Source organism: Enhydra lutris, unplaced genomic scaffold (genome assembly GCF_002288905.1).
Source record: "Enhydra lutris kenyoni isolate GAN:26980312 unplaced genomic scaffold, ASM228890v2 scaffoldscaffold10, whole genome shotgun sequence".
Taxonomy (NCBI): domain Eukaryota; kingdom Metazoa; phylum Chordata; class Mammalia; order Carnivora; family Mustelidae; genus Enhydra; species Enhydra lutris.
Genome location: NW_019154094.1, coordinates 25,028,845 through 25,055,185, shown reverse-complemented (window position 1 = coordinate 25,055,185; position 26,341 = coordinate 25,028,845). Strand labels below are relative to the sequence as shown.

The window sequence follows — 26,341 nt, the reverse complement described above, 5'->3', positions numbered from 1 at the left end:
AGGGACACAAAAGATACCCCAAGTGACCAGAAACCAAGAATTAACTTTTCCAATATCAAGTTTTATGTTCCAGTAGAATGTACTTTATTTGACAAGAATGGACTCTGAACATGTAGGATTCTGTTGGCATAAATTCAGTAAGCATTTGTCAAGCAACCACTATATACAAGTTGCTGTGTTATAAATTGTTAAGGATATGTGTTCAGCCCATACATGGTGGGCCCTTAGGAAACCCTGGAGAAAAAGAGGAGGGAAGGAAGAGAGGAGAGGGACACAAAAGATACCCCAAGTGACCAGAAACCAAGAATTAACTTTTCCAATATCAAGTTTTATGTTCCAGTAGAATGTACTTTATTTGACAAGAATGGACTCTGAACATGTAGGATTCTGTTGGCATAAATTCAGTAAGCATTTGTCAAGCAACCACTATATACAAGTTGCTGTGTTATAAATTGTTAAGGATATGTGTTCAGCCCATACATGGTGGGCCCTTAGGAAACCCTGGAGAAAAAGAGGAGGGAAGGAAGAGAGGAGACAGGAAAGACTTAAGGCCCAGCTTCATCCTATCCTAAGAATAGGATTCTCAAAGCAGGGGTAGGAATGGGTTGATTTTGCTATTCACCCTCCCCACCAGTGATACTTGGAAAAGTCTGGAGACATTTTTAATTGCCGTTACTGGTGGAGGGTGGGTGCTACTGGCCTCTAGCAGGGGAAGGACATGGATGCTTCCCACCCTCCCACAGGACACAGGAAAAGTCTCACAACAAAGAACTATCTTGTTGAGAATGCCATCAGTGCCCAGGCTGAGAAATCCTGGTATAATAGGAAAGAAATGCAAGAATCTGCTTCAAGACAGACTAATTCCACCTCTCCTCAATGGGAGGGGAGAGTATGGGCTTTTAAGCCAGTCACTTTTAGTCTGAATCTCAAGCTCTGCTACTTACTGAGTGCTTTGCTTTCCTCATCTGTGAAATGGGAACAATACGAACACCTGCCTCACAGGGTTGCATGAGTATAAGCCAACATAACACATGCACAGGGGTTAACATTGAGCCTAATACATGGTAGAGTCCATATGTGCTACTGATGATAATATCCAGCCATGATGATGTATTTCCTTGGGAAAGTCACCCCCTTTCTGCCTCAGTAATTCTGCAAATATGGTTTCTCCTAGAATACTCCCTCCAACTTTCCATCCTTCCACCCACCACCCACCACCCAATTGCAGTCACTACCACTTCTTTGAACTCAATGCAAAGGTCAGTTCCACCGAGAACATCTCACTTTCACCACTGCTTGTTTTCTTGCCACTCTACACATTTTCTCACACAAGCGTATCCACAGATCTGCAACCACAGGCAAACTGGAAGCTTGGTCAGGGTCAAGGTGAGCCTTATTGTCAACAACTCAACTGCTGTAGGTACACTGTAACTGTTGTCTGAATGAATGAAGAAATAAGTGCATTACCTTAAAATGAACACTAAAGGCAAGTACCAAGTTCTACGGACATAGGCTGAAGGGGAGACCCAATTGTTTTTGAAGAATTCAAAAGGTTTCTTAAGTTGCAAGTTGAAAGGTTGAACTTCAACAGGCCATGATGAAGGAAAAGCATTTCACTAAGGTGAAAGTTTGGCACATATTTTCTTAGAACAACATTTTAGTTATTTATAGAGTAGTTTTAGATTTATAGGAAATTTGTGAGGATGGTACTGTGAAGTCCCATATGCCACACCTGATAATTTCCTATTTTTATTCCACTAATATTAACATCTTATATGAGTATGCTAAGTTTGTTAGAAGTAATGAATTAAAACTGATAAATTATTATTACTTAAAGTCTATGCTATATTCAGATATCCTTAGTTTGTACCTAATGTCTAATTTTTCTGTTCCAGGATACCATCCAGGAAGCCACATTATATTTAGTGGTTTTATCTCCTTAGGCTTCTCTTGTCTATGATAGTGTCTCAGACATTCTTTCCTTTTTGGCGACCTTGACAGTTTTAAGAAGCATTGTTCAGGTTATTTTGTAAAATGTCCCTCAGGTGGGATTTATCTGATGCTTTCCCTATGATTAGACTGAGGTTACGTGTTTCCCACAGAGGGAAAGTGCCATTCTCATCACATCATATCAGGGGTACATACTATCAACATGACTTACCACTATTGAAATTGACCTTGATCACTTGGCTCAGGTAGTGCTTGTCAGATTCCCCCATTGTAACATCACTCCTCCTTGCCTTTCCATACCGTCCTCTTTGGAAGGAAGGCACTATGTGCAGCCCACACTTAGGGAGTTGAGAGTTATGCTCCACCTATCTGAGGTTAAAATATCTACTAAAATTACTGGGAGTTCATCTGCATGACAGATGTGTCTCCTCCCTCCCAGCTACTTACTTATTCAATCATTTATATCCATATGGACTCACAGATGTTTATTTTACACACTGAGTTATAATCCAGTACTATGTTATTTATTTTGTCCCTCCGAATAGTCCAGCCCTGGCCACTGTGAGCTCCTTCAGTTGGTCTCTGTGTTCTGTCTCCCTGTATTGCCCCCCACCCCTTTTTTGAGCACTTCCTTACTTTCTGACTCTATAAGATGTCTCAGGCTCATCTTATATATTTCCTACCCCAGTGAGAGAACAGATTCCTCTAAGGAGCTGGTCAGGACATTTAAAAAAGGATGTTAGCGTAGATGGAACTAAGGAGCTGAAATAGGATTAAATTGGAGAAAGATGCCCTCTCCAGAAAGAGTACTTGGTGTGATTCTGTTTCAGTGAGGCACTAATGGGGATTTTGAAGCCAAGAATGTATAGGATATAGATATTGTTCAAGAGTGACCCCCCCCGCCCCAGCTGCTGTGTTAAGGAGGAATTGGGGAAGCACAAGGTGGCAAAGCAGAAGAAACAAAAGGCCAACTCAAAGTTCTGAGCAGAATGTAAGGGGGCTTGAACCTAGAACATGGGAAGAACATCATACTGTTGCTACATGCCCTTCATTGGGATGAGGGTTAATGAAACAATAGGGCTGTTCACACACTGAACTCCTCAACCCAGATTCCTGCAATCAGGTTGCTTTAACTTGTAATTGTCAGCTCTAAGTACTCTTAGCCAGTTCAGTAATTGCTGGTTCTATACTTCATGAAAATACCACCAATTTTAAAGTTACCACTTGGCTTTTCATACAAGACTAGAACAACATTTATGAGTGAAAATGGCACAAGCTATAAAAAAGCTTCTAGGATATATCTTGACTCTCATCTGATTTACACTTAACTCAATGACAGACATGTGAAATCATCCAGATCATTGCCCTGAGTTAAATAATGTGGACACTGAGGTAGCCACTGGAGGCCCAAAGTCAGTCTCTCCTACCACTCTTGTAGATGAGCCAAAGAACAGTTCCGGGTCAGCTCAGGGCTCACTGACATTTACTGAATTCCAACTGGATGCTGGGCACTGCACTTGGCACTTTACCTACATTATTTATAAACCTCCCAGTGACTGTAAAAGCTTTTGTCCCCACTTTACAGATGAAAAGCTGAGACTCAGAGAGGTTGGATATGAATAACATGTCCCAAATTATGCAAATGTGAATCTGTCTGCTGGACTTCGAAACTTTGCTTTTGTGCATCTTGTCACGAGTCATCATTCTTTGTTGATAAAGAACTTCCAAAAGGAAGATGACACTTTGCTTACAAATATCCAAAAAAAAAATATCCAATTCATTTTTCTTTCCCCAATTATATTCAGACCCTCTTGCTACCACCCTTCCTTCCATTGCTCTCCTTTAGGGATGCTGGTCTCCTTGTAGGCTACCACCTAAACATGGCAGGTGTGGTCCCTGTCAAGGGTTACTCTAAAAAGAGGCAGGCGTTGCTCCAAAAGAGACTCATTTGGTCTTCTTGACAAGTTGAACTATGTCCCACCTGGGACATGGCAAATCCATGCTCTCTCCACATCTTTGCCCCAAATGTCATTTTTTTCAGTCACACTTGACCACCCTATTTAAATCACAATTCTCTTAGAAAGCATTCACGATCTCCCTTGTTTTGCTTCATGTCCTTACCCATGTCACCTCCAGAATATTTGCAATTTTCAATTACTGTACGTACCTTATTTATTTATTATCCTGATTGTCTCTATGTCTCCCCACCCCCCTCTCAAATAATCTCCTCAAGGACAGGAACTCCTATTGTTTATTTATTAAACATTGTCTGGCATAGTATTATTAGTATTTAACAAGTGCTTAACAAGTGACACAGCCCTGTAACTAGTGGTGACAACTACTGTCATACAGGAGTTAACCACCTGACTGCTTACTATGTTCCTGACATCATGATAAATACATTATAAACTTTTAATTTGTTTTATGGTTACCGAAACCCAATGAGGCTACAGTTACCCCCATTTCACAGGGTAGGCAACTGAGATCAAGAGCAGCTAAAAAACTAGCCCATGTTTTAACTACCCAGATACCTATTCTCTGGCAGTATATGGACCAGAGCCAAGATCTTCTGACCTGCTCTGCAGTGCTCTTTAACCCAGTCCCACTCAGGCATACATGCTGACATTTCTCTGAGAAGGGGAGGAGAACTCAGTGACTGGATATTAACATGTGCCCCATTTTCATGAAAACCTTGTATATAAAGTCAGTGACCCCAGACCATGTCTTCCTTGGGCTGACAGATGATGGATTTGCACACAGGAAGCCAGAGAGTTGTTGCTCTAAATAACAAGCTCATCTGGTCTTGACAGGTTCAACTACAGCTTCATTTTACACCACCTTCTTAGGTATGCCAGTGTGGAATATGCAACCAGGTCCTGGAGCCCATAGGACCCTACAAATTAGAAAGTCTGATTAGACCTGTCATAGGCAATTCTCTTGAATCCACAGGTTTATATCTGTGACCAACCTAGCCATAGTCAACCAAAGCAAGTTCATCTTCTAATCTCTCCAGACCATGAAACCCTGGTTCACTGACTTATGTTGGCGAAATAAAAATATTAGATGGTTGACAGGAAATAGCTCAGTTCTTTTATAACCACAGGGAGAGAATTTTTCAAGACCCTCTGCAACTGTGGTCTTACTAACCTATTGTCCTCATTAGCAGGCTGCTTGAAAAAGGGGACTAGAAACTAAAACATCCCCCAGCTTTGTTCCTGATGCATAAGGATCATCATAACCCTTTCTGGAAACTGGAAAATTGTTCCTTTAAATCTATTTTATCTGCATTTTAAAGATTACCTAGTGCACTGCCCTTTCAAGCCTAACTGCCAAGGTTATTGCAAAATCATGATAATATTTGTCATGTAAATGTCTTACAGACTTTGCTTTGGTGTCAATGCCGATCCATTCCTAAATTTTATCTTAATCCAACTCAAAATGATTTCAAGACGAGCTATGGCCTCTCAAAGCAGTCATTTAAGTGCTCAGAAAATTGAGCTTCCTTTTTTGCTTACGGATTATCTGGAAAATGGTTTCTTTTCTGGATTTCACACAGTATCTATAGTTCCAGCAAATACAATGATGAGGTAACCTATTAGCTAATGGCAAAGAATGTAGCGTAAATAATAAGCCAGTATAAAGGTTGTTTGTACTATTCGGATTTTCCAGATTATCGCTAATATCATTACTCGACTTTGTCTATGGGAAAACATCTAAGATAAAATATAAGAAATTTGCCTCATACCTTAAATCTCATTTTATAAGAGGTCCTATTGTTCTTTTAGATTAGAAGGTAAATGCAGCAATTATCCAGCTAACACAGGTCAGTTGAAAACATTAGATCTGTTAGATGAACATCAGTTTCTGTTCTCCCTCTACCACAAATTTTCTAAATGGTGCCCTTGCTTCTCACTCCCTTTGTCCATGTTCACCCAAGTGGCAATGGCAAAGGCCCCTGCAGGGAAGCTCCACGGGGTAGCTCTCCACTTTCCTTTCTGCTTTTTCTCTTGTGTTTGTCAGACCTCTGAGTACATTATCAAAACCTATTTTTAACAGGAAGAGAAAGTTTCTAATATCCAAAAAGGGGGTGGGGTGGGAAAGACAGAATTTCAAGATTATTTCTGGCAGCAGCAGTGCTCTCTGAGCTGGAGAAGTTAAAAAAATGCCAAGCCCAATATGCTTCTAGCAATGATCCCTCCTTCCCAGCTCAATGCATCACTGTCTTGCTCTGCACAAGCGAGGAAACACAAAGAAGATGAATTGCTAAGGCTAACGTTTCTCTTAAAAAGAGTCCCCACTGATGACAATGATCTGTCAAGATAGAAAGAGATGATGAGGTTAGAAATGACTGGCAAGGAGATGGCCAAAAACTTGAAGGCTGGCATCACGAAATAGGGTCTGCTCCCACAATGGTCATCTAAGAGAGCTCATACCAAGCCACTAGATTCCTCTGGGCTACGAACTGGGTCAGCCATTTAAGAATGGGCACTTATGGGAAACTGCGAATGTCTGATCCTTTTCATCTGCCGGGGAATTTGACGTTCAGTAGTTTAGTTTGGCTTGATGGCCTCATGTCAATGACGAAACACGGCCAAGCAATTCGAAATGATCACAACACCAGGTTTTCTGGGAAAGGAAGTGCTAGGGGAGAGTATAAAGTTGGAATAGAAGAGAATCATCTTAAAGATAAGAAAAGAGAGAATACAAGTCTAAACCTTATACTTTACTTTTATTTTATTTATTTATTTCTGCCCCCAGGCTCATCACTCAGGTATCCTTTAGGTGTCCTTGAACCATACTGGCAGTTAGATTCCCCTGCTATATGATTCTACAACCTCACATTCTCCCAGAATAATATTCACAATGTATTATTTTGACATTTCAAATAATCTTTTGCTTTTCCTGTAAAGGGTAAAGGCAGCATTTTTTTTTTTTTTTAAATCACTCTATTCCTAGTACTCAGCTTGGAATCTAGCCTATGTTTGGTCTGTAAATATTTGTTGAATGAACCTCTTCCCCAAACATTAGCTTTGGATTCCCATGGTATGATCTCTTCACAAACCCCACTTCTCTTTTGCAGCATCTCTCCCAGCAGAAATGTTTGGTTCACTGCTTGTCTATCCTGCTGGGCTGGACACTCTGTGATAGCAGGACCACACCTTGTTTACTTCTCTATCCCTGGTGCCTGGCATAAGAGTAGGAATTCACATGTTGCTAAATGACTGAAGGAAGAAAGGAAGGAAGGAAGGAAGGAAGGAAGGAATCAGATGAAGAAAGAAGGAAGGGAAAAGTGAGGGGGAGAAAGAGTAAATAAAGAGGGAATAAAAGAAGGGAAAAGAAGAAAACACAGTAAAAATTAATCCTCTTTGGGGGATCTTTTCCTATTCAAATCATCATTATGTGATCTTTTAAGAAAACAAACTTGAATGATAGATGTAGCTTTTGTCAGGAAGTGACCTTTTAGTACACCTTCTAGAAAAATCGTCTTGGAACTTTGGTTTGGGGTAGAGCCAAAAGGCACAAAAGACAAGCTTTTTATTCTGCACAAAATGACTAGAACATGAAATAGCAATTAAGAGGAACCATAAGGAAACTTCAGTCCTCATTAAAAGTTAAGCCAGGACATATCTGCTTCTGGTTGAGGGCAACTTTTGGAGGAAACGAATAAAATGTAATCAAGGAATGTTAAGACTGACATCATTATTCAGATCCTTCCATTTTCACTTCATTATACACTGTCCCTCTCTTTAAAAGCTGTTATGTCTAAGACAAAGCACAGATTTTTTTTGAGATTCACTTTTATAGGATGTCGTGATCAAGGCCTTATAAATAGATCTCTTGGAATGTATTGTAGTGGATGTCAGAAATGCATATTTAAGACTGTTAAAAATGCTTTATTGACCCAGTAGACTGGAAGGAAGCTCCAAGTGTCTCTGTCTGTAAATCACTGACAAGAGAGACACTAATGGATCCTTAAGAATGTTTTGGTCGAGGAGGACAAAATGGCTGCTTGATTTGTTTATGCTTCAGATTAAACAAATTACCATCTCCTCCCTCCTAGGGCTCTGGAGTATGTAGAAGACAAATGAATGTAGGAAAAAAGAACAAATTCGGGGCTGGGCAGTCCTGTTTGAGGCAGTATATAGCATAATGAGTAAGATCACAGATTCTAGAGTTAGGTTGCCAAAATTCGAGTACTGGGTCTGTTGCTTCCAGTCATTTTCCATGCTGTGCCTCAACGTTCTATGTGGATAATAATAACATTAATTTCAGCTGTGCTGAGGACTAAGAGAGTATGAGAATTAAATAAGTAGAGGCAGTTATAATAATACCTCCGCTCAGAGTGAGCTCTGAAAGGTATTCTACTGTTAGTAATACTGTTGGAATCAGGAATATGACTGAGAAAAAATTTGACCCTTTCCAGGTTTTCTTTTGTTTCACCAATACGGACCATTCCTTACACCTGTATCCCTACTCTCAGTCCAGGCCAATGACTGGGAAACATTTAGACCCCACTCTTACCCTAAAATGAAATCGCTAAAAGTAGTGTAATACAGCAATAAACTTACCACCCATCCCCCAGATTTCTCCCCTTTTTTTTTTTTAAAGGAAGAAAAGGGCTTATGTGTTGGATATGTTGAAACTCTACTATAGAAATCATTTTTAAGAACAGCTCTAACAACATGGAAATAAATTTTATCCAAAGATACACCAATGAGCTCATAAGAAGAACACCTTTGATTCTTTAGTGTTCTTTAAATAGTACAGAACTTTGACTCTTCCCAACAAGTTTGCCTTGGATAGCAACAGCAGGGGGGCAACCCAAGTGATGGTTTAGATATTCGATGATGAAGAATAAATAAATTGTATTCTACTTTTTGGTGAAGGCAAAGGTTAGAATGAAATGGGGCTTTTATTTATTTATTTTTTAAAAAGAGTTTATCTATTTATTTGACAGACAGAGATCACAAGTAGGCAGAGAGGCAGGCAGAGAGAGAGGAAAGGAAGCAGGCTCCCCACTGAGCAGAGAGCCCGATGCGGGGGTCCATCTCAGGACACTGAGATCATGACCTGAGCCGAAGGCAGAGGCTTTAACCCACTGAACCACCCAGGCTCCCCAAAGTGGGGCTTTTAGAGGAAAAGCTATGTCCACAGTTGCCGTCTAAGGTACTATACTCATCTAGGTCCCACTCAGATCTCCTCCAACTTTTTGCCTAAACTAGAATCCCCGGGCCAGCTGGGTGATAGGTTATAAGGATTTTCTTCTCCATTGCTAGCCCTCAAGGCTGGGAATGATATGGAAACAGTTTTTAGTATAGACAGATAACCCTATTTTACAACTCCTCTGGCTATGTTAATTTCCTGAAGATTACGTGAAACACTGACCTGAAAAGTCGAATATGTTAATATTGAAATGATATTTCAAATAACCTAATTTGGGTTACTAGCTGGGTGACTAGGAACAAGTTGTAATCTCTAATCTCTGGTCCCTCATAAGGAAAATGCCCAACTCTATAGGATATTAGAATTAGAAAATTGTGCATCAGTACACCAAACAGCACTCAGAAGGCAAACAATAAATAAAAGCTGACATTCTTATGGTTAACATAAAACAAAAATGAAACTCAGTTTTAAAGACAACACTGGAAGCAGTTTCTTCCTGCACAAGTTTTGATGGAAGGATAGAATCGTGAAAGGCTGAAAGATAGAAGAACTTACCTTTCAGCCTCCAAGACCTCATGTCAAATGTCTGAACCGTTCATGCAATGGTGGGTCTAATTGTGTTTTCTTTGTTGAACCCTTGCCTATCTGCTCCTACGTCTTTATTCATTTTTCTCTGTGCTTCCTCATGGCATTTATCTAATGGCATACAACTAGTAATTCTCTCTGAGTTTGAAGTCCAACAACAATTATACACTTGTTTTATTCTCTTAACATGAGATTCTTCTATCATCCTTTGCAGGTTGAGTATAGCGGATGTTAATAGGAACATGGATGGTAATTATACATAAAGTCCATTAGGAAAACAGAAAAGTCCAGCCACAAAATAAAGCAGACAGTGCAATGAATCCGAATCCATCACCTCTAAGCCATAACTGTTCTCTGACATTTTTTTCCTCAAGCTAAACAACAACAACAACAAAAAGTGTCCAAGGAACATCATTTCTGACTTGGCTAAGAAGGAAAGACAAGAAGGTTAAGATACACTCTGAGATAATCAAGGAAGAAAGGGACCATAATATACTCTCCTCTGGAAGAAATATTCTCACTGTAGGGGCTGATGCCCACCAGTGGGTCCCCCTGCTGAGTCAGGAACTGGTCTTAAATTGCAGGCTCTTCCTTTAGTATCTGTTTAGTAGATATGGATATGAATAACCATTTCCATCCGTGGGCTAACGATGGATTAGCTCCTAATTGAATTCGTAAGCATTCTGGAAATCTGTTCCACAAACATTAAAATTAGCATTTTCCATCCACTGGCTTTTATCATGAAGACTTTTGTCAGGATGCAGTTTCTGCAATAGCGAGGGCTGGGGTTCCTATGAGTCCCAAGACGGTCCATGTGTGGGGCAATGGTAAAGGGTACGGTGTTCAGGTTGGATTTGGGAGCTCTGGCGGCTGAGCTGAAATATTGTCTTCTCCCTTTATTAATTGTATTAACCTCAGGAAAATGACTTAAGCTTTTCATTCTTAGTTTTATCGTCTGTAAAATGGGAAAGGTAATAGTGCTTTCAGGATGAGGATGTAAGGGCTGGTGTGTGAACGATGGCAAAGCACTTAGAACAGTGCCTGAAGTGTAGGAATAATGCAATTTCCTGTTATTAATATTCTTGCTATTATTAGTTTTAGCCATGACAGCCATCAAAACTGCTAAATGACTGTCTCTGGCTCTCTTCCTCCTGGGCTTACTGGTATTCTTAGCCCCCTTGTGGGAGGTGGGGCCATGTGACTATTTCTGTGTTCATACAAGTGACTTACCACTTCCAGGCTGAGTTTTTAAATCCCTGTGCAGGACTCTCCCAGGCTTTCTTCCTGCTGCTGTGACAACCCAGAAATAGCTTAGATCGGGGATCTGCAAACTTTCCCTATAAAGGTCCAGATGGTAAATCTTTTTGGCTTTTTAGGCCATCTGGTCTCTGGGGTTAATTACCAAACTCGGATTTCACCATGAGAGTATCTATGAACAATACTTAGACAAACGAGTGGGGCTGTCTGCTGATAACTTTTTATCTTTGGAAACTGAAACTTGAGTTTCATGGAGTTTTTATGTGTCACCAAATATTCTTTTGATGGTTTTTTTTTGCCACTGAAAAAGGTACAGGCCGTCCTGAGTTCATTGGTGGTACAAACCAGATGGTGGACCAGATAGGACCACTGGGCCGTTGTCTGCCCACACCTGTTCCCTTGTTTTTAGACAGTGGCTGCTCCAGCAAGTCTAGGCACAAATGACTTCTACAAACACAGCCCCCCTATTGAACCACGAGAAGCATGGTGCCTGATCAAGAAATACAACTTGGTTGTTTCAAGCCAATAAGATTGGGGGATGGTTTGCTGGTCAATCTATATGTTAGCCTAATCTGCCTAATAAATTATTAGAATAATAAATTATTCTTTAGAATAATAAATTATTATTCTATTTTATTATCCTACTAGAATAGTAAATTATTCTTTCAGATGATTTAAGTCAAAGAAGTCTCCTACCCTCATAAGAGTGTTTCAATAACTTCTATAAATATGTTTAGTGGTAACTTGGGCGGGGGGGGCAGTGTCTCCAAGGCTTTCACCGGTGAAATACAGTCTTTCAAATCTGTACCTTCCTTGGAGAACTAGAACAAGATAGAGCCGCTTAGCTTCCTCTGTGCGTATACCTCATCTGAGCCAAGAATCTGGCCCCTGTCAGCTTGATATTTTATCGGGTGAGCTGAAAGGTAATAATAAAAGGATATATTCATTTATATGATGAGATTGTGCCTCACACTCACAGCCAGAGAGAGCAGAAACCACACATTTAGAGGGAAAGAAGACAAACAGAAACTCTGATTTGTGTTACACATTGTAGAAGTCATTAACTATGACTCAGGTAGAGAAACTTATTACTTCCCTTTTTGACAGTGACGACAATTTAATAGTATTTGACTCTACTGAGTTACATATGGTGTCCAGAGGCACTGAAAGGGACTGTTTATCAAGATGATAAACAAGGTATCATTTCATCCCTGGCTGCATGGATGTGATCAGAAGTCTAAGGCCACCCGAAATCACTTAGTCGGGCCACCAGGCAGAGGAGAACCTACTCGGGATCGTCTGCACTTGAAATGAGCCTCACTTAATGGACCTTCTCTGAGCAGGTCAGCACTAAGCAAGGTATGTGTGCAGGAGTGTGTGAGGACCAGGGCCGGCAGTGTGGATGTGAGGGCTGAGGGAAGGATATTAGGCCTACTCAAAACCCCACTCTCTGGGAATCCCATACTTCACAGGTTTTAACAGAGTTAGTTTTGCCTTCTGGGTTGGGGAAAGCAGGTTGGATAGATTTTCAACACACCCAGGAGTGTAGAACGAGTTTGTATGGGTAGGTATAATAAACCCTTAGAAAATAAGTGGTTTTTCTTCATGTTATTACTATTATTTCTGTTAGATGTGGCAGCCATGGAAGCCATTAGTCGTGTCTACTCTGCAGTAGATCCTAGTTCTTTCTGCCTGCCCAACAGACATTCTCACATCTACTGGTGAATACTTCTTGGTTTTCCAGGAGAAGCCAAGGGTCTTCTTTACTGTTCCCAAATCACAGAGTTTTGGAGATGCTGATTCTGTCCCCAGTCCAGGAGAAGGCACAAGACTTAGGACTAGCAAAGTGGACCTGACTTCTCTTAGTTACTGAGGGATTGCTATAAGGGCTGATACCTGGCCTAAGCCACACACAGTGAGGACCAATTGTAAAACATTTATTCCTGGGAGAAGAACATTTTTTTCTACAAGCGTTTCTGATAAAAAGGTGTAAGTTTGGAGCTAGCCACTATCTTAGTATCATGATAAAAAACTTCAGATAAATGGAGTCAACACAGAGAGAAGCCAAGTGGAAAAGTGCAGTGTTAGCAGGCACCATTGATGGTGCTGCTTGATGCAACTATGCCTGAAGGTGGAAGCTGAACTTTAGCCAATATATGCCTTAAAAAAAAAATCACTTTAACTTATATATTCTGCTACTTGCAATAAAAAGAATCATGAAATACAGTTATAATCTAGGCATCAAAAATTATCTGCAATTACTGTCTGCAATTATCTTTTGTTCTTTTCTATGAACTTTTTTATAGGCAGGCCACTATGTTAGGTGCTTAAACTGAACTTGATACCACCCTAACTGCCACCTCCTCAGGGAAGCCTTCCCAACTTTCCTAATTAGGTCACTCATATCCTCCCTCCCATTCTTAATGCTCAGAGCACTGTGACTCTTTTCCCTTTAGCACATTTATAACTGAATTTAACATGTGTTCAACAAATACTTTTCATGACTATCTGTGTCCTCTAATTAGTAAACAGCCACATGAAGCAGGGGCCATAACTGTTTTCATTGATTGTGGCATCCTGAATGCCCAGCACAATGCCTAACTGGGGAAATCATGTTGCTAACTCAATACTTCTCTTCTTTTTCATAGAACTAGAACACTAACTTTGAGCAGAGTGGCCAAATGTCCACACATTCAAAAATATTTTTCTCTTCTCCTATTAGCAGTGGGTGGAAACATGATATAGTTCTTATCACTGGGCTACAAATTAAAGTCTGATAAGTCTACCTAGGGAGACTTTGCCTTCCTGACATATTAACTACCCCTTTCTATTTACCATGTTCTCCATCCTGCCTGAAATGCAGGCTTGCCAGCTGGAACTACAGTAGTCATAGTGTGCCAATGAAAGAAAGAAAGGCCAGGAAGCCTGGGTGGCTCAGTGGGTTAGGCCGCTGCCTTCGGCTCGGGTCATGGTCTCAGGGTCCTCGGATCGAGTCCCGCATCGGGCTCTCTGCTCAGCGGGGAGCCTGCTTCCTTCTCTCTCTCTCTCTCTCTGACTGCCTCTCTGTCTACTTGTGATCTCTCTCTGTCAAATGAATAAATAAAATCTTAAAAAAAAAAAAAAAAAAAAAAAAGCAAAAAAAAAAAAAAAAAAAAAAAAGCCGAGAGAATCAGAGAGACTCCGACCTTGAGAGTTTTTGGTCACTGAACCAATGTCACTAAAACTCTACTTTCGATCATTTTATTGTATGAGAAAAAATAATAAACCACATGGCACTCTGTTTAACCTGCCCATCAGTTGGGGTCTCTGATACTTGAAACAAAATGTAGTTCTGATACATTGGCCTGTGTTAGGATTTGACAGAGAGAGAGCAAGAGAGGGCAGAGGGAGAGGGAGAGGGAGAAGAAGGCTCCCCGTTGAGCAAGAAGCCCAAAACGGGGGGCGCCTGGGTGGCTCAGTGGGTTAAAGCCTCTGCCTTCGGCTCAGGTCATGATCCCAGGGTCCTGGGATCGAGCCCCACATCGGCCTCTCTGCTCCACGGGGAGCCTGCTTCCTCCTCTCTCTCTGCCTGCCTCTCTGCCTACTTGTGATCTCTGTCTGTCAAATAAATAAATAAAAATCTTTAAAAAAAAAAAAAAAGAAGCCCAAAGCGGGGCTCAGTCCTGGGACTATGGGATCTTGACCTGAGCTGAAGGCTCATGCTTAACCATCTGAGCCACCCAGGCATCTGAGGGTGGGACTTCTAAAAATAGACTGAAGAATGGAATACAACAAAGGTGATAGGAGGTTACTCCTGTAATTAGGCTACATTATGTGGCAAGGATGATGTGATGTCCCACCATGGATATCCCCATCTTTATCTCTGTGTAGGGTCTTACTAGTATACACTAGGGAGATTCTCTCTCCATTGCTAGCTTTGAAGAAGTTTCCACGGCACAGACTTGCGGGTGGCCTCTATGAGCTGAGAGGGACCCCTGGCTGGGTGTCACACAACCACAAGGAGATGAATTCTACCGACAACCTAAGGGAAGTTGGAGACAGATACTGTCTGTCTCCAGATACCTCTGATGAGGGTCTGTGTGTCCGTCGCCACAGACTGTCTGTACATATTCTCACAAATGATGAGGGATTAATTAAGTAATTTCAGGTAAAGAGATGTCTATTACATTTGGTGTTGGATTCCATTTACCACAGACATCTTCCAAGAATTAACAGCCTCTATAAGATTTGTATGAATGTGAAAACATAGGTTTTGCTCTTTAAGAATCTGTTCAGGGAAGAAGAGTACTTAGTAATTTTACTTTACAGCATCCAAATATAACTCTTTGTTCTAAGTTGTGAGAATTAGGTCAAGGGATGTGGAATGATCAGGGTAATTGTTCCTGGTTTCTTATCAGGGTTGAAATAACAAGCAGAAGCAACAAACTCCTCTTGACAGTCTTCACTTGTAGAGACTTAGTTTCTCAAAATGCATTGTGGTTTTGTGACTACCCTGAGAATTCTTGGCTGAAATGCTAGCTTTATATCTGACTAATGGGCAGATATCGACAGGTCACTCTAAATTTCCTGAACCTTAATTTTACTTGTCTGTAAAGTGAGGATAATGGTGACTATCACCTTCTGTAGTTGAAACTCTCTGTTCTTGCTTGCCTATGACTCACCTTAACAGCAACAGATTAATACCATTTAATCCTTTGGGGACTGACCACCCCACCATAGTTTCAGTCCATGGCACACAGGTGAACAAAGTTCTCAGGGTGGGATTGTGACTTAACCTGGGCCAAACAGCAAAGTCCATTCCAGCCACAAAAAAAGGTTTGAGGATGAACCCATGATCCAAGTAGGGTCAGTCAGACTAAACCTAAGAGTTAGGTGGAGGTACGGGGTAAAAAGCAGCTTGCTTTCTGCTGGGCTGGAAGATATGGGCTGACCTTTGGGGAGATTCTGGGTGAGACTGAGCTGATAAGAAGACAAGTAGAGAGAAGCCATAGCAAGGGACCCAGCCCTCTTGACATGTTTGAGCTGCCAGATTCAACATGATGAACTCCACCTTTGAACTTTTTAAGTATGCCAATACATCCTCTGCTTTTTATTGTATGTGCATAGGCTGTTGGGGATTCTGTCCTCTGCTTCTCACACCACATCTCTAACTCTCCAACAGAACCTGATATCCAACAATTCAATTCAGTTTTGACACTAACTACTTGAAGTTTGCACAGACCCACAGGTTGAAAGGATCAGTCCCCCAAGAATGAGCTCACTTCAGACATTACTCACAAATGGGGTGCCCAAAACACCTACACTTCTGTCTGACTTGGTGATAAATTTGGAGATTCCCAAGACCCATTGTCAGGTTCAATAATTTGCTAGAATGGCTCACAGTACTCAAGAAGGCAGTTTACTTACATTTACTGATTTATTATAAAGGGTATAACTCAAAAATAGTCAAATGGAAAAGATGCATAGGATAAAATATGGGGGAGGGGCAGTGTTTCTGAGCAGAACTTCTACCCAACTGCCCAGCACCTCAATGTGTTCATTAACCCAGATCTCCAAACCCTGCCATTTAGGTGTTTCTGTGGAATTTTCATTACGTACACAACCGATTGAATCATTGGCTATTCCTGATGAACTCAACCTCCAGCCCCTCTCCCCACTGGAAGCAGGGGTGTAAGGTTGAAACTTTCAACCCTCTAATCATGCACTCAGTCCTTCTGGTAATCAGCCCCCACCTGGAAGCTATCTAAGAACCTTCAGCCAACAGTCATCTCATTAGCATACAAAAGATACCCTTGTTACTCTGGCAGTTTCCTAGGGTTTTAGCAGCTGTGTGGCAGGAACTAGAGGCAAGGACAAAATGTCTTTCTAGAATTCCACAGGAATTAAGTTTTAGGGTTCTAACATTATACTTCACAGAGTCTTTGTGGGGACTAAATTTTAAAATGCACAAAAAGCATTAAGCACAGTGCCTGGGACATAATAAGCCCTCAGAGTGAGTAGTCATTTTTGTTGCTATTGTTGCTATTATAATAATAACTATCATCCTATCCTTTATTATGATGTGACTGGAATTTTGTTAAGCTAATATGCATATGGGTCTACAAGTACTGTTGAATATCTACAAATGTACTGAGAGCAATTGAGCAAGAATCAATTTTTTAAAGATTTTATTTGTTTATTTGAGAGAGAGAAGGAGAATAAAAGAAGGAGCGGGGGTGGGGGGGGCAGAGGCAGAGGGGGAAGGAGACTCCCCTTGAGCAGCGAGCCTTATGTGGGGCTCAATCCCCAGACCCTGAGATCATGACCTGAGCTGTAGGCAGATGGTTAACCAACTGAGCCACCCAGGGCTCCCCAGAATCAATTTGATACTGATTTTCTGTGACTTCTATTGTAGGTGAAGTCCAAATAACTCAGCATATTGATCCTCAGGAATTGATAGTTAAACAATCAGCTGAACTGACTGATCATCAACTGGATGGTTAAGGTTGCATTCTTAGGAAATCCCAAGCAGCAGAGCCATGACATGATTGGCAAAATACTACAGTGAAGTCTCCTGGGCTCCATAACTGCCAAGCATGGGTTCAAATCCCAAATCTGCTGCTTATACATCATGTAAAACAGATCCATTTCTTAATCGCCCTGAGCTTTGTAAAACAGGGTCATAAGAACAACTTCTTCAAAAGGTAGGAGGAATAAATGGAGTAATAAAGCCTGACTCAAACTGTATAACACCATAGTCATCGGCACTTCTCATGTTTTAATTACATTGACTGATATGAACAAACCAGTTCGAGCTAAAGCAATGCAAAGTGACCTTAACATTTTTATGGTCAAACAATATTGACCAACAGTCATTTGAGCAATGTAGAAGTAGGTTAATTTAAACATTTAAGTTATGTGTACTAAATGAGAGAGACATTTTCCCACCTAATGTAAAAGAATGCAATCTTCGAGATATTAAACTATTCTTTTAGATTAAGTCAGACAGAAAGAATGAGTGACCTTGTAGTGAGAAGCCTGGAAAAAAAAAATGTCATTCTTTGATTAGATGTCAGTTTGCCAGCAAACATTTAATGAGTGATCATTTGAAAAAGCAGAATATGGTTACTGAAGAGTCAAGTTCCTTCAAGAAATAGACATGTAAGATAACGACTTTAATGAAAGAACATCTGGGAAAAGCTGGCCAAAAAGTACATCAGTTTCAACCTGAGGCTAAAGTTTTCTTCTTCACAGCAAATTATATTCAGGTTAACGGGGTCAACCTGGGGATTGCAGCTACTGAGGAAGCCTCCTGGGCTCATAACAAGGTTCTGCTAGAGTCAATAATGCACAGAAGCATTTGGAAGAAGCTAGTTCCAGATGATATATGTGAACAAGTGAAGTCTTCATGGCAAGAGCCTTCAAAGAGAATGCCTTTCTCATATTTTTCTCCATAGGTTTGTTTAGACATTTGTGTCCATCTAGAATGGTTTCCATCCCTTTCAACCATTTTTCACCTTCCAATCTCTCACCCCCAAACCCACCACTTTTTCTTTTCTTTCAGCACATTATTTTAGAAAGCTCAGAGAAACAATATAAAACAGTAGCCAAAGGGCATTGGGTGGCTTGGTCGGTTGAGTATCTGACTCTTGGTTTTGGCTCAGGTTGTGATCTCAGGGTGGTAAGACTGAGCCCCACATCAGGCTCCACACTCAGTGCAGAGTCTACTGCGGATTCTCTCTTCCCGCCTCTGCCTGCCCCTCCCCACACTTGCACTAAATAAATAAATAAGTAAATAAATAAAATCTTAATTAAAAAGAAAAAAAGCAGCCAAGAGAACAGATTCGGATCACTCAAGGTACAGTTATACTCCCAGTTCTGGTATTTGACTGTGGAATCCTTGGTCAATTACTCCCACCTTCAGTTTCCCTATCTATTAAAAGGGTTTATTTTAAAACCCATGGGGGTGGTTGGATAGACAGAAACCACAGTGGGTCACAACTACCTTAGAAAATCATTAACTGCTTCACTGGACTGGTGACATGCCTACCATGTAGGAGGCAACGAGATTTAAGAGGAAGTAGAGAACAGGAAACACAGGACGACTAGCTCTTGCCCACGCACTCCGGGCAATCCCAAGAAGAATGGTGAGGGTTAGCACCACGTAAACTGTTACTCATTCACTGTTGGCTCCAGCTCTCCCCTCCTCAAGAACAAGTAGCTGAACTGAGGAGTTCAAAGCATGAGGACGAGCACTCCTACTTGAGGTCTTGTAAGATGAGAGAGGAAAATCAATTTCACTCTATTATGATTTTATCTTAAATTTCAGCAATAAAAAAATTCTGTGGAACTTTATGTTCTCTCAGCCATTTAATTTAAGTACCTGCATAATACCCTCAAGTTTTGCCATTTGGCCCACAAAGCAGAAACTAGTTCTGTCTTGCCCTTAACAGAAAAAGTTTGCCAATCTTTTTCATAGTTGAGTTCAATCTCCCAACTCTTTCCTTATACATCTGATAAGCGGAGTGAGGGGCAGAGAGAAATTAACTTTATTTATCTATTTATTTACTTACCTACTTACTTGACATGAGAGAGAGAGAGAACACAAGCAGGGGGAATGGCAGGCAGAGGGAGAGGGACAAGCAGGCTTCCTGCTGAGGAAGGAGCACAATGCCAGTATTGATCCCAGGATTCTGGGATCAGGACCTGAGCCAAAGGCAGAGACTGAGCCACTTAGGCGTCCCAGAAATTAACATTTTTGCTGCTAAGAGGAAAAAAAGTCTGATTTGCCCCACTCCTCCTTCATCTCAGACAGTGTGCTTGAAGTTGTAAGATCCATCATGACCATTAACCCTGGGAGATCACAGCGGCTTATCTTTCAGACTTCAGTATTTTTAATCCTACAGCACACTTAAGAATTAGTTTCTGTTATTATCCATTTTATAAATAGGAAAACTGAGACTCAGGAAGACGTACCCCAGGGCACAGTTAGTAAGGTTTGGAACAGAGCCTCTAGTTTTCTATATACGGATATTCACGATAGTGAAGTGATACAAAATTATTGTTCACTTTTCTCTAAAAGTGTTAGCACTGATTTTGTGCAGCTAATGTCTGATAAGTATGCCACAGTGGAGTGGACAATAAGGTAGAAGGGAAAGTACAGAAAGAGACATGCTGTATGGAAAAGTTTCTAGAAATTCAAGTAGAAGAATTACAATTTTATAGGTCCTTATTTAGCCAGGAGCTTCAGGTACTGAGGCATGGGAGTGAATTTCGCCAGTTCCTTTACACAATCATTAATTCATTCAACAAATATTTTCATGACTACCTGTTGTTTGCTATCACTGTGCTAGGCAGGAGGATACAACAACTTAAATATCTTCAAGGTATTTACAGTTCAGTGGGAAAGACAGACCAATTAAAAAAAAAATCCAATATGGTAATGTAAATGCTATGATTTTGATACACCTGAAAGAGGACCTGACTCTAATTTGGTGGGAAGGGGAAAGTTTCTAAATGTCTTAGGACAAGAAAAATGAGCAAGATTTTCTCAGTCAATGGCACAAAGGAGAACCAAAAAATTTTCAGGCATCTCATTTAAAGAGGTTTTGCTGTAAGTCAAATGGCAAGCAATCAGTGTGGCAGAAGATTCCTGTGGTCACATTGGGGGAAGGTCCTTTAGAGAGGAGAATAAGGGAAATGGTCAACAGATAACCCAGTGTAAAATTCTTAAAATCCATGTTTAAAAAGTTCTCAGTTTAAGGACATGGAGCAACATGACGTGGTCGAAGCATTGTTATAAAAGAATGTTTAAGCTTGTGCAGAACATTGTTACCCTTCTTCTGCGATACACCCAAGGATAATGAATGCATCCATCCAAGGAATGTCCACAAATGCTCAGAGCTGCTTTATTCAGAATAGCCCGAAACTGGAAAGAACTCAGATGTTCATCAACAGCGGAAGCAGACCGTGGAGTGCTTCTACGTGGAAGACCGCACCACAATGAGAAGAAGCCGCCTACTGCTGCACACCAACAATCAAGGAAAGCGGCCAGACGTCAAAGAGGATACTTATATTAACGAAACTGTTTATTTTTAATTTTTTCAACTTTTTAAAATTTTGTTAAAAGATTTTATTTATTTGTCAGAGAGAGCGCACACAAGCAGAGGGAGAGGCAGGCAGAAAGAGAAGCAGAGTCCCCTCTGAGCAGGGAGTCTGATGTAGGATTCGATCCCAGGACCCTGGGATCATGACCTGAGCTGAAGACAGACAATTAACCAACTGAGTCACCCAGGTGCCCCAAGTATATTAATGAATTTAAGTGAAGGCTTTTTTTATTTGTGTGTTTTAGACAAGACTAACCTGTGGTGTTAGAAGTTAGGAAAGTGGTTACTTTGGGGGAGAGAGCAGTGAGTAGAAGGAGTCTCCAGGGATAGTTCTGGGTGGCTAGGAATCTTCTCTTTCTTGATGTGAATTGTAGTATCACAGATGAATTCAGGTAATGAAAATTCATTGAGTTGTTCACTCATGATTTGTATACTTTTTTCAATGTATAGTATGTTTCCATTTAAAAAGTTATTTAAAAAGAAGCAAACACTGGGGGCACCTGGGTGGCTCAGTCAGTTAAGCATCTGACCTCAGCTCAGGTCATGATCTCAGGGTCCTGGGATCAAGCCCTGCCTCTGGCTCTATGCTCAGCAGGAAGTCTGCTTCTCTCTCTCCCCCTGCCCCTCCCCTTACTCATGCTCTCTCTCTCTCTCAAATAAATAAATAAAATCTTTTTTAAAAAAGAAGTAAATAGGGGCGCCTGGGTGGCTCAGTGGGTTAAGCCTCTGCCTTCAGCTCAGGTCATGGTCTCAGTGTCCTGGGATCGAGCCCCGCATTGGGCTCTCTGCTCAGCAGGGAGTCTGCTTCCTCCTCTCTCTCTGCCTACTTGTGATCTCTCTCTCTGTCAAATAAATAAAATCTTAAAAAAAAAAGAAGCAAATAATGGAAACTTTGACTTTCCTATTCTATAATGTCCCTACTCAACAGGGTTTTTACTCTAAAATAAACAAAGAAATAAATGAACAAAAACAAAGACCCTCACTTCAAACAAACAAACAAAAACCCCCCTAAAGTTAATCTAGAAATATTTTCCCTAATCAGTTTGGTTAAAAATGATAGAGATGGCAGATACCCAGAGGTGATGAAGGTGTGTAGGAAAAAAAACTCCTCAAACACAATTAGGAAATATCAACAGACACTTTTTTTCCCCTTAAGAATAGAATTTGGCAGTATTTATCACTATTTAAATGGACATATGTTTTGGCCCAGTGACACCAATTCCAGAAGACTTTTCTACCAATTTTCTTGCAAAAGTTTACAAAGCTCTATGCACAAAGATATTCAATGCAGCCTTATTCATGATAGAAAAATGTAGGAGTTATTGATGATGATATAAAAATGAATAAAGCATTTTTTCTTACAAAGAGACCTAGCTGATGAAAGATTTCTCTATATTTTTGCTGATTAAAACAAACAATCACCAACCCCTCCCTGCCAACATGAGCTTAAAAACCCCGGCCATATACCTACTCTGTTTAGGCTTAGAAAGAATAACTGAAAAATCAAGGCAAAGCACATCTCAGTCTTACAAGTATACAGAAGGTCTCCTTGATCCAAGGTAGAGATTGTTCAGGCATATTTTCCAGGATAGCTACCGAAGGTGTTCACAGTGAGCCTTGCCAAAATGTGCCACTTTGGCATGTGGATAAATCTGAGCTGAAGATAATCATGCCCCAAAAGACACAGGAAGACTGTTCTACTTCCCCCTTAACTGCCCCATAAGAATTGGGACAGAGGGCTGGTCCAGAAATAAACACAGGGAGGATGGGCCAGGTATAAACAGGGGAGGTGGGGGGAGTGGGGGGGGGTGGGAAGAGAGGGGGGTGTTGGGAGGGTGGTGGGGACCTCAGCAGGGCCTGGAGATCAAATTCCTCTCTGTGTCTCACTGTCTCTGCATGGCAAGACAAACATTTTTTGTCAAACGTCTGCTCTTCCCATCTTTCTGTGAGTTTCCACCTCCTCTTGCAGCCTCAGACCCCATCTGCTTTGCCTTCACTCAAGATGCATCCAAGCGTTAATTGCCTGTCTCGGAGATGCTCACGTCTTTGTGGGGCTCCTGTACTAGGTAGACTGCAGCTTGCTTTTCTCTGCTAATTTGTATTATGTCAACTTAATTAATAAATCACACAAAAGTACCCAGAAAGAGAAGAAGGGAAATTGTCTTCTCCCTTGCACTACCTACAGTCATGAACTTTGAAAATACAGAAATACAGAAAATACGGTGCTTATCAACTAATTTAGAATTAGTTTTTTCCGGGGCACCTGGGTGGCTCAGTGGGTTAAAGCTTCTGCCTTCTGCTCAGGTCTTGATCTCAGGGCCCTTGAATCGAACCCCGCATCGGGCTCTCTGCTCAGCAGGGAGCCTACTTCCCCCTCTCTCTCAGCCTGCCCCTCTGCCTACTTGTGGTCTCTGTCTGTCAAATAAATAAATGAAATCTTAAAAAAAAAAAAGAAAGGATTTAGATAACAAAAGGAATATAATTACTGTTTTTATATGAAACCATAGAGCTGAATGGAATACACATTAGAAATAACCTTCCAAGGCTGTGGTCTCAGAAAGCAAGCATGAGCTCCTCCACTAAATAAGAGAAAGAGAAAGAGAATTTTCACGTCACTGTTGGAAGCAGCACAACCCTGTATGGCGATCCTTAACTATATGACAGAGAAATGATGTCCTGTGTGAGAGGAGAAAGAAGACTCACAAAAGAAATAGAAAATCCGAGAAAAAAGACTGAACTAGTACACCCTTATTCTTTGGTTTCCTGGGATCAGCATAATGTCAGGCACAGGGTTATTTCTAAGTAAATGTTTGTTGAAGACTGAACACAAGGTAAAATCATATAAAGACTCTTCACTGATACATAAAATTTCCATGGTATAATGGCACAAATTCCCATGCATAAAAGTTTTCTGGATGCTACTACTTAATGTAAGAAAGCATTAGACCTGATTTTTATTTAATAAGTGATCCCAAGGAAACATTTTTAGATAACTGGAAAATTCCAAAAATCGCTCGACAAACTGTCTTTCGTAATGTTTTGAAGGAGATCACCATTGTAGAGTGAACGACAGACTGCCATTTGGAGTCTAGCACAGAGGACGTGAAATCTGTAAGAAACTAATTATCCTTGGAAATACAGTGTCTGGATTTAGAGCCACCAGAATTTTTAAGCCTGCCTTCAGCCAACAACAAAGACATCTTTTTGAAAGTTTGGATTTGAGATTCATTCCATCACACCCTTCTTATGCTTAAGGGCCTTGTACTTAGGAAAATGTCTATGTGCAGACCCCAAAAAAGGAACATTAAGGCACAGGGTGTATGGATTTAATTTCTGACTTTACATAGAAAATTTGGAGCCCACACGTAGGGTAAGCGTATGTATTTCCATATCAAACCAACATTCACACTAGAGAATGATCTTTCTTTCTCAACTAAAAGTTCCTACAAATTGATCTCATGGGGATGTTTTTTCCTAGGACCTAATTCTTATGCATATTATATATTTTAAAATGAATCAAAGGAAAATGGTACCTTCTTAAACAAAATAAAATGCTTGCAGGCAAAGCTTCAGACACATGGCGTCCCCACTGGCTCCAAGTCTACTAGTTATGGAGTGGATATCCAAGAGGCCAGTAGGAAAGAAAGCCACAGTCTGTAGCAGTACTTCATCAGTTACACAGCTGGCTTTGTGGGGGCAATGCTGTTGGTGAAGGCGAAGAATTCCCTCTTGAAAGGGGAGGATGGTTGTTGACGAAGATGAAGGGAGGGAGATGGACCTGTCATAAGGCTGCCTTTATTCAGGTTTGTCAACTTAGAGCAAGCGCATATGGTCCTGCATGAGTTCTCAGCGCAGGTCAAAGGCAGCCGACCGGCCCAGATATGGACTTTTAAATATGCACTCTCTGTGTCATCTACATATGAGGTTAGAGACAGAGTAAAAAGAGTAGTAGCTACCACAGCTACTGTTGATCGTCAAAGAGCAGCCTGATGTGATCTGAGAAATATGGTTAAAAATGCAGATTTCGAGTCATAAAATAGCATTTCTGGGTCCATCATTTTTACCACTTACTAGTGGTGTGACTCTGAGCATGTTACATAATAACTGAATTTTTGCTTCTCCTTATGCGAAATAGGGATAACAATAATACCTACCTAATATCACTGGCTGCAAATAGTTTTCATGGTATGGGGATGACATTGAGCCCTGTGCCTTGCTTATAGGAGAGATCAGCAACCTATTTCTGGAAAGGGCCAGATAGTAAATATTTTAGGCGTCAGGGGCCATGTGGTCTCCCTCGCCTCCACTCAAACTGTCACTGTAGCACAGAGACAGCGTGACAATATGATGTCATTCAATAAATGACATGAAATAAAATAAAAAACATGATGATGACTCATTCAATAAATGAACGAGTATGACCGTGTTCTGAGAGAACTTTATCTACAAAAGCAGGAGAGGAGCTCAATCCGGCTTGTAGGCTATAATTTGCATGGTTTAGAGATATGCTTAATCTCAGTATTCAAATAAACCTAAGGATATCAAATATCTGAAATTATTTAAAAAATGCTACCTATTGTGCTAAGTGCTTCTCAGGGATTAATTTATGTAGTTGTCATAAGGTAGAATCTATTTTTTTTTTACCATTTTGGCAAAAATTAAATAGGCCTGGAGATGTTAAATAACCCAATCAAAGCTGCATGGTTTAATAAGCTGAAAAGTTAGGATTTGAACTCAGGTCATCAGGCATTTGAGTCCATCCTCTTAGCCACTCAACGAAGGCACTGAGGTTTACATCCTAACTCCTGGTAGATTGCGACTATATGCAGGGGAAAGGCACTCGGCATTTAAACTTCAAACAGAACTCTCATGTGTTTGAATTTTGAGGAAATGCATCATCCAGAATTATGATCTAGATGAGACAAGGTGGTGAACTTAGAGGAATTTCAATTAGTTTTATCTTTGATCCTTACCATCACTATGGAGTTTTCTTGGAAATATGTTCTACCTCTCAGTTGCAGGTAAGTCAATGCTGTGGAGTTATTTGAAGGAAAATGAACTAATGATGATACTGATGAAGATGGATAGGGCTGATTGAAATGATTCAGGTCAAAGAGAACTTTAAGAATGATTTATTATGGCGTATATCCACTTGCAAAAACAATATACTATACTCAAGACTTCATTTAAATACACATATAAATTGGGGCATCTGGGTGGCTGAGTTGGCTGAGTACCAGATTCTTGATTTGAGCTCAGGTCATGAGCTTGAGGTCATGGGATGGAATCTGGTGTGGAGC

The 26,341-nt window shown here is 40.7% G+C and overlaps 1 protein-coding gene across 2 annotated transcripts in view; it reads right to left on the bottom strand.

Annotated features, from left to right (window-relative positions):
• The window catches only part of LOC111144258 (family with sequence similarity 19 member A1, C-C motif chemokine like), a 515,095-nt gene that overhangs the window by 126,331 nt on the left and 362,423 nt on the right, over positions 1-26,341 (bottom strand). The window lies entirely within an intron of this gene.